The sequence below is a fragment of the Brachyhypopomus gauderio genome, unplaced genomic scaffold (assembly GCF_052324685.1).
Source record: "Brachyhypopomus gauderio isolate BG-103 unplaced genomic scaffold, BGAUD_0.2 sc278, whole genome shotgun sequence".
NCBI classification, from domain to species: domain Eukaryota; kingdom Metazoa; phylum Chordata; class Actinopteri; order Gymnotiformes; family Hypopomidae; genus Brachyhypopomus; species Brachyhypopomus gauderio.
The window spans coordinates 42,564-56,513 of NW_027507099.1; the positions used below are offsets into that span (position 1 = coordinate 42,564).

A 13,950-nucleotide genomic window follows, 5' to 3' on the forward strand; every position below is an offset into this window, starting at 1 on the left:
GAGTAAACTGATTTGTGGACCTTTGTGGCACTTGGTACTGCTGAGATCAGGATCATTACAGAGTTCAGCAATTATTTTCCCAACTAGGTCATTGATACATTGGAATCCCCAATGTTTTCTGGAACAGAATAGGCTATGCCTTTCGGATGAGAATAAAAAAAGACTTCAAGAACCAAAAAAGAAGTTAAGCTGCCTTCAGCTGATGTACTCAGACTAAAGGGAAACACTTTAAATCCCAAGGTGAAATGCACATGCTCAAAATTTTATCAGGACAGAGTACATGTTTTACTTTGATATTAAGAGTGATCAATGGATTGTCTTCCAGTAAATTAATGTTTTCTTCCGCTACAAAACGTTTTTTCAACAACTATAAAGAGGCTATGCAACGAAACTGAGCTGGGATGTCAAGTGCCTTTAATGGTACCTTTTTGACCCCACTTCAAATGCTGCTGTTACCTGACCAGTTCGATTGTTAGTTTGCCAGATTCTCAATCTCTGGGATGTGAGATCATGCACCAGGTTTAGTGAATGTTTAAGGGTGAAGGTCTTTAATTTCTGCACAAATTCCACAAACATAGCTCAGGTCCTGCTCAACATGTCAACATGTGGCGACAGCAAGTGCCTTTGGGGTCCTACAAAAATTGCCCGGCTAGCTCAGTCGGTAGAGCATGAGACTCTTAATCTCAGGGTCGTGAGTTCGAGCTGTTGGGCGAGAGGCTGATTTGTTTGAGTGAAATGTTGAAATTTAGTTAATCTGTTTGCACAAAATACGTCTAAAAAAGAAGAGAAAGGAACATACATCGTCCCTGGGTGGGCTCGAACCACCATCCTTTCGGTTAACAGCCGAACGCGCTAACCGATTGCGCCACAGAGACCAGATGCTGCTGTGCTTACATAGTTCTTCCTCAAAAGAAAAACCCAACAAGCACATTCCTCCTGTTTGCTGGCTTTTGATGAAATGAGCCAATGCATAAAGGATGCAACATCAATGTCACTCACACTTTTCTGCTAGCTTGTCTAAAATTCGCCCTTCCTTCAATTTCTCACTTGTCAAGACCTCCAGGTCTTCAAACAAAAGGTCAGTTTGTAGACCCTTTTCCTGTCAAAGTTTTGATCCTTTTGTCCACCAGTCATCGGAATGTGTATGATTTTCACCAGTTTACACAGTGTAGCTCCCTTGCCTTCAGTTGCAGGGTTATGTCGTCTTAGATAAGACGCTTTTGAAATTATTTGTGAAAATGCACCCAAAACCTATTCAAAACAGATTTGATGGAAGCACTGCAGGAGCTGCTCCAAGACGCATTTTGTCCAGAAAATGTGCTATCATGAATGCATCCATATCACCAACACACATTTACAAACCAAACCATAGGCAATAAAATACATGAGTAAACTGATTTGTGGACCTTTGTGGCACTTGGTACTGCTGAGATCAGGATCATTACAGAGTTCAGCAATTATTTTCCCAACTAGGTCATTGATACATTGGAATCCCCAATGTTTTCTGGAACAGAATAGGCTATGCCTTTCGGATGAGAATAAAAAAAGACTTCAAGAACCAAAAAAGAAGTTAAGCTGCCTTCAGCTGATGTACTCAGACTAAAGGGAAACACTTTAAATCCCAAGGTGAAATGCACATGCTCAAAATTTTATCAGGACAGAGTACATGTTTTACTTTGATATTAAGAGCGATCACTGGATTGTCTTCCAGTAAATTAATGTTTTCTTCCGCTACAAAACGTTTTTTCAACAACTATAAAGAGGCTATGCAACGAAACTGAGCTGGGATGTCAAGTGCCTTTAATGGTACCTTTTTGACCCCACTTCAAATGCTGCTGTTACCTGACCAGTTCGATTGTTAGTTTGCCAGATTCTCAATCTCTGGGATGTGAGATCATGCACCAGGTTTAGTGAATGTTTAAGGGTGAAGGTCTTTAATTTCTGCACAAATTCCACAAACATAGCTCAGGTCCTGCTCAACATGTCAACATGTGGCGACAGCAAGTGCCTTTGGGGTCTTACAAAAATCGCCCGGCTAGCTCAGTCGGTAGAGCATGAGACTCTTAATCTCAGGGTCGTGGGTTCGAGCCCCACGTTGGGCGAGAGGCTGATTTGTTTGAGTGAAATGTTGAAATTTAGTTAATCTGTTTGCACAAAATACGTCTAAAAAAGAAGAGAAAGGAACATACATCGTCCCTGGGTGGGCTCGAACCACCATCCTTTCGGTTAACAGCCGAACGCGCTAACCGATTGCGCCACAGAGACCAGATGCTGCTGTGCTTACATAGTTCTTCCTCAAAAGAAAAACCCAACAAGCACATTCCTCCTGTTTGCTGGCTTTTGATGAAATGAGCCAATGCATAAAGGATGCAACATCAATGTCACTCACACTTTTCTGCTAGCTTGTCTAAAATTCGCCCTTCCTTCAATTTCTCACTTGTCAAGACCTCCAGGTCTTCAAACAAAAGGTCAGTTTGTAGACCCTTTTCCTGTCAAAGTTTTGATCCTTTTGTCCACCAGTCATCGGAATGTGTATGATTTTCACCAGTTTACACAGTGTAGCTCCCTTGCCTTCAGTTGCAGGGTTATGTCCTCTTAGATAAGACGCTTTTGAAATTATTTGTGAAAATGCACCCAAAACCTATTCAAAACAGATTTGATGGAAGCACTGCAGGAGCTGCTCCAAGACGCATTTTGTCCAGGAAATGTGCTATCATGAATGCATCCATATCACCAACACACATTTACAAACCAAACCATAGGCAATAAAATACATGAGTAAACTGATTTGTGGACCTTTGTGGCACTTGGTACTGCTGAGATCAGGATCATTACAGAGTTCAGCAATTATTTTCCCAACTAGGTCATTGATACATTGGAATCCCCAATGTTTTCTGGAACAGAATAGGCTATGCCTTTCGGATGAGAATAAAAAAAGACTTCAAGAACCAAAAAAGAAGTTAAGCTGCCTTCAGCTGATGTACTCAGACTAAAGGGAAACACTTTAAATCCCAAGGTGAAATGCACATGCTCAAAATTTTATCAGGACAGAGTACATGTTTTACTTTGATATTAAGAGTGATCAATGGATTGTCTTCCAGTAAATTAATGTTTTCTTCCGCTACAAAACGTTTTTTCAACAACTATAAAGAGGCTATGCAACGAAACTGAGCTGGGATGTCAAGTGCCTTTAATGGTACCTTTTTGACCCCACTTCAAATGCTGCTGTTACCTGACCAGTTCGATTGTTAGTTTGCCAGATTCTCAATCTCTGGGATGTGAGATCATGCACCAGGTTTAGTGAATGTTTAAGGGTGAAGGTCTTTAATTTCTGCACAAATTCCACAAACATAGCTCAGGTCCTGCTCAACATGTCAACATGTGGCGACAGCAAGTGCCTTTGGGGTCCTACAAAAATCGCCCGGCTAGCTCAGTCGGTAGAGCATGAGACTCTTAATCTCAGGGTCGTGAGTTCGAGCTGTTGGGCGAGAGGCTGATTTGTTTGAGTGAAATGTTGAAATTTAGTTAATCTGTTTGCACAAAATACGTCTAAAAAAGAAGAGAAAGGAACATACATCGTCCCTGGGTGGGCTCGAACCACCATCCTTTCGGTTAACAGCCGAACGCGCTAACCGATTGCGCCACAGAGACCAGATGCTGCTGTGCTTACATAGTTCTTCCTCAAAAGAAAAACCCAACAAGCACATTCCTCCTGTTTGCTGGCTTTTGATGAAATGAGCCAATGCATAAAGGATGCAACATCAATGTCACTCACACTTTTCTGCTAGCTTGTCTAAAATTCGCCCTTCCTTCAATTTCTCACTTGTCAAGACCTCCAGGTCTTCAAACAAAAGGTCAGTTTGTAGACCCTTTTCCTGTCAAAGTTTTGATCCTTTTGTCCACCAGTCATCGGAATGTGTATGATTTTCACCAGTTTACACAGTGTAGCTCCCTTGCCTTCAGTTGCAGGGTTATGTCCTCTTAGATAAGACGCTTTTGAAATTATTTATGAAAATGCACCCAAAACCTATTCAAAACAGATTTGATGGAAGCACTGCAGGAGCTGCTCCAAGACGCATTTTGTCCAGGAAATGTGCTATCATGAATGCATCCATATCACCAACACACATTTACAAACCAAACCATAGGCAATAAAATACATGAGTAAACTGATTTGTGGACCTTTGTGGCACTTGGTACTGCTGAGATCAGGATCATTACAGAGTTCAGCAATTATTTTCCCAACTAGGTCATTGATACATTGGAATCCCCAATGTTTTCTGGAACAGAATAGGCTATGCCTTTCGGATGAGAATAAAAAAAGACTTCAAGAACCAAAAAAGAAGTTAAGCTGCCTTCAGCTGATGTACTCAGACTAAAGGGAAACACTTTAAATCCCAAGGTGAAATGCACATGCTCAAAATTTTATCAGGACAGAGTACATGTTTTACTTTGATATTAAGAGTGATCAATGGATTGTCTTCCAGTAAATTAATGTTTTCTTCCGCTACAAAACGTTTTTTCAACAACTATAAAGAGGCTATGCAACGAAACTGAGCTGGGATGTCAAGTGCCTTTAATGGTACCTTTTTGACCAGTTACCTGACCAGTTCGATTGTTAGTTTGCCAGATTCTCAATCTCTGGGATGTGAGATCATGCACCAGGTTTAGTGAATGTTTAAGGGTGAAGGTCTTTAGTTTCTGCACAAATTCCACAAACATAGCTCAGGTCCTGCTCAACATGTCAACATGTGGCGACAGCAAGTGCCTTTGGGGTCCTACAAAAATCGCCCGGCTAGCTCAGTCGGTAGAGCATGAGACTCTTAATCTCAGGGTCGTGGGTTCGAGCCCCACGTTGGGCGAGAGGCTGATTTGTTTGAGTGAAATGTTGAAATTTAGTTAATCTGTTTGCACAAAATACGTCTAAAAAAGAAGAGAAAGGAACATACATCGTCCCTGGGTGGGCTCGAACCACCATCCTTTCGGTTAACAGCCGAACGCGCTAACCGATTGCGCCACAGAGACCAGATGCTGCTGTGCTTACATAGTTCTTCCTCAAAAGAAAAACCCAACAAGCACATTCCTCCTGTTTGCTGGCTTTTGATGAAATGAGCCAATGCATAAAGGATGCAACATCAATGTCACTCACACTTTTCTGCTAGCTTGTCTAAAATTCGCCCTTCCTTCAATTTCTCACTTGTCAAGACCTCCAGGTCTTCAAACAAAAGGTCAGTTTGTAGACCCTTTTCCTGTCAAAGTTTTGATCCTTTTGTCCACCAGTCATCGGAATGTGTATGATTTTCACCAGTTTACACAGTGTAGCTCCCTTGCCTTCAGTTGCAGGGTTATGTCCTCTTAGATAAGACGCTTTTGAAATTATTTATGAAAATGCACCCAAAACCTATTCAAAACAGATTTGATGGAAGCACTGCAGGAGCTGCTCCAAGACGCATTTTGTCCAGGAAATGTGCTATCATGAATGCATCCATATCACCAACACACATTTACAAACCAAACCATAGGCAATAAAATACATGAGTAAACTGATTTGTGGACCTTTGTGGCACTTGGTACTGCTGAGATCAGGATCATTACAGAGTTCAGCAATTATTTTCCCAACTAGGTCATTGATACATTGGAATCCCCAATGTTTTCTGGAACAGAATAGGCTATGCCTTTCGGATGAGAATAAAAAAAGACTTCAAGAACCAAAAAAGAAGTTAAGCTGCCTTCAGCTGATGTACTCAGACTAAAGGGAAACACTTTAAATCCCAAGGTGAAATGCACATGCTCAAAATTTTATCAGGACAGAGTACATGTTTTACTTTGATATTAAGAGTGATCAATGGATTGTCTTCCAGTAAATTAATGTTTTCTTCCGCTACAAAACGTTTTTTCAACAACTATAAAGAGGCTATGCAACGAAACTGAGCTGGGTTGTCAAGTGCCTTTAATGGTACCTTTTTGACCCCACTTCAAATGCTGCTGTTACCTGACCAGTTCGATTGTTAGTTTGCCAGATTCTCAATCTCTGGGATGTGAGATCATGCACCAGGTTTAGTGAATGTTTAAGGGTGAAGGTCTTTAATTTCTGCACAAATTCCACAAACATAGCTCAGGTCCTGCTCAACATGTCAACATGTGGCGACAGCAAGTGCCTTTGGGGTCCTACAAAAATCGCCCGGCTAGCTCAGTCGGTAGAGCATGAGACTCTTAATCTCAGGGTCGTGAGTTCGAGCCCCATGTTGGGCGAGAGGCTGATTTGTTTGAGTGAAATGTTGAAATTTAGTTAATCTGTTTGCACAAAATACGTCTAAAAAAGAAGAGAAAGGAACATACATCGTCCCTGGGTGGGCTCGAACCACCATCCTTTCGGTTAACAGCCGAACGCGCAAACCGATTGCGCCACAGAGACCAGATGCTGCTGTGGTTACATAGTTCTTCCTATAAAGAAAAACCCAACAAGCACATTCCTCCTGTTTGCTGGCTTTTGATGAAATGAGCCAATGCATAAAGGATGCAACATCAATGTCACTCACACTTTTCTGCTAGCTTGTCTAAAATTCGCCCTTCCTTCAGTTTCTCACTTGTCAAGACCTGCAGGTCTTCAAACAAAAGGTCAGTTTGTAGACCCTTTTCCTGTCAAAGTTTTGATCCTTTTGTCCACCAGTCATCGGAATGTGTATGATTTTCACCAGTTTACACAGTGTAGCTCCCTTGCCTTCAGTTGCAGGGTTATGTCCTCTTAGATAAGACGCTTTTGAAATTATTTGTGAAAATGCACCCAAAACCTATTCAAAACAGATTTGATGGAAGCACTGCAGGAGCTGCTCCAAGACGCATTTTGTCCAGGAAATGTGCTATCATGAATGCATCCATATCACCAACACACATTTACAAACCAAACCATAGGCAATAAAATACATGAGTAAACTGATTTGTGGACCTTTGTGGCACTTGGTACTGCTGAGATCAGGATCATTACAGAGTTCAGCAATTATTTTCCCAACTAGGTCATTGATACATTGGAATCCCCAATGTTTTCTGGAACAGAATAGGCTATGCCTTTCGGATGAGAATAAAAAAAGACTTCAAGAACCAAAAAAGAAGTTAAGCTGCCTTCAGCTGATGTACTCAGACTAAAGGGAAACACTTTAAATCCCAAGGTGAAATGCACATGCTCAAAATTTTATCAGGACAGAGTACATGTTTTACTTTGATATTAAGAGTGATCAATGGATTGTCTTCCAGTAAATTAATGTTTTCTTCCGCTACAAAACGTTTTTTCAACAACTATAAAGAGGCTATGCAACGAAACTGAGCTGGGATGTCAAGTGCCTTTAATGGTACCTTTTTGACCCCACTTCAAATGCTGCTGTTACCTGACCAGTTCGATTGTTAGTTTGCCAGATTCTCAATCTCTGGGATGTGAGATCATGCACCAGGTTTAGTGAATGTTTAAGGGTGAAGGTCTTTAATTTCTGCACAAATTCCACAAACATAGCTCAGGTCCTGCTCAACATGTCAACATGTGGCGACAGCAAGTGCCTTTGGGGTCCTACAAAAATCGCCCGGCTAGCTCAGTCGGTAGAGCATGAGTCTCTTAATCTCAGGGTCGTGGGTTCGAGCCCCACGTTGGGCGAGAGGCTGATTTGTTTGAGTGAAATGTTGAAATTTAGTTAATCTGTTTGCACAAAATACGTCTAAAAAAGAAGAGAAAGGAACATACATCGTCCCTGAGTGGGCTCGAACCACCATCCTTTCGGTTAACAGCCGAACGCGCTAACCGATTGCGCCACAGAGACCAGATGCTGCTGTGCTTACATAGTTCTTCCTCAAAAGAAAAACCCAACAAGCACATTCCTCCTGTTTGCTGGCTTTTGATGAAATGAGCCAATGCATAAAGGATGCAACATCAATGTCACTCACACTTTTCTGCTAGCTTGTCTAAAATTCGCCCTTCCTTCAATTTCTCACTTGTCAAGACCTCCAGGTCTTCAAACAAAAGGTCAGTTTGTAGACCCTTTTCCTGTCAAAGTTTTGATCCTTTTGTCCACCAGTCATCGGAATGTGTATGATTTTCACCAGTTTACACAGTGTAGCTCCATTGCCTTCAGTTGCAGGGTTATGTCCTCTTAGATAAGACGCTTTTGAAATTATTTGTGAAAATGCACCCAAAACCTATTCAAAACAGATTTGATGGAAGCACTGCAGGAGCTGCTCCAAGACGCATTTTGTCCAGGAAATGTGCTATCATGAATGCATCCATATCACCAACACACATTTACAAACCAAACCATAGGCAATAAAATACATGAGTAAACTGATTTGTGGACCTTTGTGGCACTTGGTACTGCTGAGATCAGGATCATTACAGAGTTCAGCAATTATTTTCCCAACTAGGTCATTGATACATTGGAATCCCCAATGTTTTCTGGAACAGAATAGGCTATGCCTTTCGGATGAGAATAAAAAAAGACTTCAAGAACCAAAAAAGAAGTTAAGCTGCCTTCAGCTGATGTACTCAGACTAAAGGGAAACACTTTAAATCCCAAGGTGAAATGCACATGCTCAAAATTTTATCAGGACAGAGTACATGTTTTACTTTGATATTAAGAGTGATCAATGGATTGTCTTCCAGTAAATTAATGTTTTCTTCCGCTACAAAACGTTTTTTCAACAACTATAAAGAGGCTATGCAACGAAACTGAGCTGGGATGTCAAGTGCCTTTAATGGTACCTTTTTGACCCCACTTCAAATGCTGCTGTTACCTGACCAGTTCGATTGTTAGTTTGCCAGATTCTCAATCTCTGGGATGTGAGATCATGCACCAGGTTTAGTGAATGTTTAAGGGTGAAGGTCTTTAATTTCTGCACAAATTCCACAAACATAGCTCAGGTCCTGCTCAACATGTCAACATGTGGCGACAGCAAGTGCCTTTGGGGTCCTACAAAAATCGCCCGGCTAGCTCAGTCGGTAGAGCATGAGACTCTTAATCTCAGGGTCGTGAGTTCGAGCCCCATGTTGGGCGAGAGGCTGATTTGTTTGAGTGAAATGTTGAAATTTAGTTAATCTGTTTGCACAAAATACGTCTAAAAAAGAAGAGAAAGGAACATACATCGTCCCTGGGTGGGCTCGAACCACCATCCTTTCGGTTAACAGCCGAACGCGCAAACCGATTGCGCCACAGAGACCAGATGCTGCTGTGCTTACATAGTTCTTCCTATAAAGAAAAACCCAACAAGCACATTCCTCCTGTTTGCTGGCTTTTGATGAAATGAGCCAATGCATAAAGGATGCAACATCAATGTCACTCACACTTTTCTGCTAGCTTGTCTAAAATTCGCCCTTCCTTCAGTTTCTCACTTGTCAAGACCTGCAGGTCTTCAAACAAAAGGTCAGTTTGTAGACCCTTTTCCTGTCAAAGTTTTGATCCTTTTGTCCACCAGTCATCGGAATGTGTATGATTTTCACCAGTTTACACAGTGTAGCTCCCTTGCCTTCAGTTGCAGGGTTATGTCCTCTTAGATAAGACGCTTTTGAAATTATTTGTGAAAATGCACCCAAAACCTATTCAAAACAGATTTGATGGAAGCACTGCAGGAGCTGCTCCAAGACGCATTTTGTCCAGAAAATGTGCTATCATGAATGCATCCATATCACCAACACACATTTACAAACCAAACCATAGGCAATAAAATACATGAGTAAACTGATTTGTGGACCTTTGTGGCACTTGGTACTGCTGAGATCAGGATCATTACAGAGTTCAGCAATTATTTTCCCAACTAGGTCATTGATACATTGGAATCCCCAATGTTTTCTGGAACAGAATAGGCTATGCCTTTCGGATGAGAATAAAAAAAGACTTCAAGAACCAAAAAAGAAGTTAAGCTGCCTTCAGCTGATGTACTCAGACTAAAGGGAAACACTTTAAATCCCAAGGTGAAATGCACATGCTCAAAATTTTATCAGGACAGAGTACATGTTTTACTTTGATATTAAGAGCGATCACTAGATTGTCTTCCAGTAAATTAATGTTTTCTTCCGCTACAAAACGTTTTTTCAACAACTATAAAGAGGCTATGCAACGAAACTGAGCTGAGATGTCAAGTGCCTTTAATGGTACATTTTTGACCCCACTTCAAATGCTGCTGTTACCTGACCAGTTCGATTGTTAGTTTGCCAGATTCTCAATCTCTGGGATGTGAGATCATGCACCAGGTTTAGTGAATGTTTAAGGGTGAAGGTCTTTAGTTTCTGAACAAATTCCACAAACATAGCTCAGGTCCTGCTCAACATGTCAACATGTGGCGACAGCAAGTGCCTTTGGGGTCCTACAAAAATCGCCCGGCTAGCTCAGTCGGTAGAGCATGAGACTCTTAATCTCAGGGTCGTGGGTTCGAGCCCCACGTTGGGCGAGAGGCTGATTTGTTTGAGTGAAATGTTGAAATTTAGTTAATCTGTTTGCACAAAATACGTCTAAAAAAGAAGAGAAAGGAACATACATCGTCCCTGAGTGGGCTCGAACCACCATCCTTTCGGTTAACAGCCGAACGCGCTAACCGATTGCGCCACAGAGACCAGATGCTGCTGTGCTTACATAGTTCTTCCTCAAAAGAAAAACCCAACAAGCACATTCCTCCTGTTTGCTGGCTTTTGATGAAATGAGCCAATGCATAAAGGATGCAACATCAATGTCACTTACACTTTTCTGCTAGCTTGTCTAAAATTCGCCCTTCCTTCAATTTCTCACTTGTCAAGACCTCCAGGTCTTCAAACAAAAGGTCAGTTTGTAGACCCTTTTCCTGTCAAAGTTTTGATCCTTTTGTCCACCAGTCATCGGAATGTGTATGATTTTCACCAGTTTACACAGTGTAGCTCCCTTGCCTTCAGTTGCAGGGTTATGTCGTCTTAGATAAGACGCTTTTGAAATTATTTGTGAAAATGCACCCAAAACCTATTCAAAACAGATTTGATGGAAGCACTGCAGGAGCTGCTCCAAGACACATTTTGTCCAGAAAATGTGCTATCATGAATGCATCCATATCACCAACACACATTTACAAACCAAACCATAGGCAATAAAATACATGAGTAAACTGATTTGTGGACCTTTGTGGCACTTGGTACTGCTGAGATCAGGATCATTACAGAGTTCAGCAATTATTTTCCCAACTAGGTCATTGATACATTGGAATCCCCAATGTTTTCTGGAACAGAATAGGCTATGCCTTTCGGATGAGAATAAAAAAAGACTTCAAGAACCAAAAAAGAAGTTAAGCTGCCTTCAGCTGATGTACTCAGACTAAAGGGAAACACTTTAAATCCCAAGGTGAAATGCACATGCTCAAAATTTTATCAGGACAGAGTACATGTTTTACTTTGATATTAAGAGCGATCACTGGATTGTCTTCCAGTAAATTAATGTTTTCTTCCGCTACAAAACGTTTTTTCAACAACTATAAAGAGGCTATGCAACGAAACTGAGCTGGGATGTCAAGTGCCTTTAATGGTACCTTTTTGACCCCACTTCAAATGCTGCTGTTACCTGACCAGTTCGATTGTTAGTTTGCCAGATTCTCAATCTCTGGGATGTGAGATCATGCACCAGGTTTAGTGAATGTTTAAGGGTGAAGGTCTTTAATTTCTGCACAAATTCCACAAACATAGCTCAGGTCCTGCTCAACATGTCAACATGTGGCGACAGCAAGTGCCTTTGGGGTCCTACAAAAATCGCCCGGCTAGCTCAGTCGGTAGAGCATGAGACTCTTAATCTCAGGGTCGTGAGTTCGAGCCCCATGTTGGGCGAGAGGCTGATTTGTTTGAGTGAAATGTTGAAATTTAGTTAATCTGTTTGCACAAAATACGTCTAAAAAAGAAGAGAAAGGAACATACATCGTCCCTGGGTGGGCTCGAACCACCATCCTTTCGGTTAACAGCCGAACGCGCAAACCGATTGCACCACAGAGACCAGATGCTGCTGTGCTTACATAGTTCTTCCTATAAAGAAAAACCCAACAAGCACATTCCTCCTGTTTGCTGGCTTTTGATGAAATGAGCCAATGCATAAAGGATGCAACATCAATGTCACTCACACTTTTCTGCTAGCTTGTCTAAAATTCGCCCTTCCTTCAATTTCTCACTTGTCAAGACCTCCAGGTCTTCAAACAAAAGGTCAGTTTGTAGACCCTTTTCCTGTCAAAGTTTTGATCCTTTTGTCCACCAGTCATCGGAATGTGTATGATTTTCACCAGTTTACACAGTGTAGCTCCCTTGCCTTCAGTTGCAGGGTTATGTCGTCTTAGATAAGACGCTTTTGAAATTATTTGTGAAAATGCACCCAAAACCTATTCAAAACAGATTTGATGGAAGCACTGCAGGAGCTGCTCCAAGACACATTTTGTCCAGAAAATGTGCTATCATGAATGCATCCATATCACCAACACACATTTACAAACCAAACCATAGGCAATAAAATACATGAGTAAACTGATTTGTGGACCTTTGTGGCACTTGGTACTGCTGAGATCAGGATCATTACAGAGTTCAGCAATTATTTTCCCAACTAGGTCATTGATACATTGGAATCCCCAATGTTTTCTGGAACAGAATAGGCTATGCCTTTCGGATGAGAATAAAAAAAGACTTCAAGAACCAAAAAAGAAGTTAAGCTGCCTTCAGCTGATGTACTCAGACTAAAGGGAAACACTTTAAATCCCAAGGTGAAATGCACATGCTCAAAATTTTATCAGGACAGAGTACATGTTTTACTTTGATATTAAGAGCGATCACTGGATTGTCTTCCAGTAAATTAATGTTTTCTTCCGCTACAAAACGTTTTTTCAACAACTATAAAGAGGCTATGCAACGAAACTGAGCTGGGATGTCAAGTGCCTTTAATGGTACCTTTTTGACCCCACTTCAAATGCTGCTGTTACCTGACCAGTTCGATTGTTAGTTTGCCAGATTCTCAATCTCTGGGATGTGAGATCATGCACCAGGTTTAGTGAATGTTTAAGGGTGAAGGTCTTTAATTTCTGCACAAATTCCACAAACATAGCTCAGGTCCTGCTCAACATGTCAACATGTGGCGACAGCAAGTGCCTTTGGGGTCTTACAAAAATCGCCCGGCTAGCTCAGTCGGTAGAGCATGAGACTCTTAATCTCAGGGTCGTGGGTTCGAGCCCCACGTTGGGCGAGAGGCTGATTTGTTTGAGTGAAATGTTGAAATTTAGTTAATCTGTTTGCACAAAATACGTCTAAAAAAGAAGAGAAAGGAACATACATCGTCCCTGGGTGGGCTCGAACCACCATCCTTTCGGTTAACAGCCGAACGCGCTAACCGATTGCGCCACAGAGACCAGATGCTGCTGTGCTTACATAGTTCTTCCTCAAAAGAAAAACCCAACAAGCACATTCCTCCTGTTTGCTGGCTTTTGATGAAATGAGCCAATGCATAAAGGATGCAACATCAATGTCACTCACACTTTTCTGCTAGCTTGTCTAAAATTCGCCCTTCCTTCAATTTCTCACTTGTCAAGACCTGCAGGTCTTCAAACAAAAGGTCAGTTTGTAGACCCTTTTCCTGTCAAAGTTTTGATCCTTTTGTCCACCAGTCATCGGAATGTGTATGATTTTCACCAGTTTACACAGTGTAGCTCCCTTGCCTTCAGTTGCAGGGTTATGTCCTCTTAGATAAGACGCTTTTGAAATTATTTGTGAAAATGCACCCAAAACCTATTCAAAACAGATTTGATGGAAGCACTGCAGGAGCTGCTCCAAGACGCATTTTGTCCAGAAAATGTGCTATCATGAATGCATCCATATCACCAACACACATTTACAAACCAAACCATAGGCAATAAAATACATGAGTAAACTGATTTGTGGACCTTTGTGGCACTTGGTACTGCTGAGATCAGGATCATTACAGAGTTCAGCAATTA

At 41.5% G+C, this 13,950-nt stretch overlaps 12 non-coding genes across 12 annotated transcripts; 5 read left to right on the forward strand and 7 right to left on the reverse strand.

Annotated features, from left to right (window-relative positions):
• Window positions 1-801: 801 nt before the first annotated feature.
• On the reverse strand, window positions 802-875 carry trnan-guu (transfer RNA asparagine (anticodon GUU)). The gene has a single exon. It is a non-coding gene; the product is annotated as a tRNA-Asn (tRNA).
• Window positions 876-2,029: 1,154 nt separating this feature from the next.
• On the forward strand, window positions 2,030-2,102 carry trnak-cuu (transfer RNA lysine (anticodon CUU)). Its single transcript has one exon. It is a non-coding gene; the product is annotated as a tRNA-Lys (tRNA).
• Window positions 2,103-2,191: 89 nt separating this feature from the next.
• Window positions 2,192-2,265, reverse strand: trnan-guu (transfer RNA asparagine (anticodon GUU)). The gene has a single exon. It is a non-coding gene; the product is annotated as a tRNA-Asn (tRNA).
• A 1,312-nt stretch (window positions 2,266-3,577) lies between these two features.
• On the reverse strand, window positions 3,578-3,651 carry trnan-guu (transfer RNA asparagine (anticodon GUU)). The gene has a single exon. It is a non-coding gene; the product is annotated as a tRNA-Asn (tRNA).
• A 1,138-nt stretch (window positions 3,652-4,789) lies between these two features.
• On the forward strand, window positions 4,790-4,862 carry trnak-cuu (transfer RNA lysine (anticodon CUU)). The gene has a single exon. It is a non-coding gene; the product is annotated as a tRNA-Lys (tRNA).
• Window positions 4,863-4,951: 89 nt separating this feature from the next.
• On the reverse strand, window positions 4,952-5,025 carry trnan-guu (transfer RNA asparagine (anticodon GUU)). The gene has a single exon. It is a non-coding gene; the product is annotated as a tRNA-Asn (tRNA).
• A 2,544-nt stretch (window positions 5,026-7,569) lies between these two features.
• Window positions 7,570-7,642, forward strand: trnak-cuu (transfer RNA lysine (anticodon CUU)). Its single transcript has one exon. It is a non-coding gene; the product is annotated as a tRNA-Lys (tRNA).
• An 89-nt stretch (window positions 7,643-7,731) lies between these two features.
• On the reverse strand, window positions 7,732-7,805 carry trnan-guu (transfer RNA asparagine (anticodon GUU)). The gene has a single exon. It is a non-coding gene; the product is annotated as a tRNA-Asn (tRNA).
• Window positions 7,806-10,349: 2,544 nt separating this feature from the next.
• trnak-cuu (transfer RNA lysine (anticodon CUU)) lies at window positions 10,350-10,422 on the forward strand. The gene has a single exon. It is a non-coding gene; the product is annotated as a tRNA-Lys (tRNA).
• Window positions 10,423-10,511: 89 nt separating this feature from the next.
• On the reverse strand, window positions 10,512-10,585 carry trnan-guu (transfer RNA asparagine (anticodon GUU)). Its single transcript has one exon. It is a non-coding gene; the product is annotated as a tRNA-Asn (tRNA).
• Window positions 10,586-13,129: 2,544 nt separating this feature from the next.
• Window positions 13,130-13,202, forward strand: trnak-cuu (transfer RNA lysine (anticodon CUU)). Its single transcript has one exon. It is a non-coding gene; the product is annotated as a tRNA-Lys (tRNA).
• Window positions 13,203-13,291: 89 nt separating this feature from the next.
• On the reverse strand, window positions 13,292-13,365 carry trnan-guu (transfer RNA asparagine (anticodon GUU)). The gene has a single exon. It is a non-coding gene; the product is annotated as a tRNA-Asn (tRNA).
• Between the last annotated feature and the right edge of the window lie 585 nt (window positions 13,366-13,950).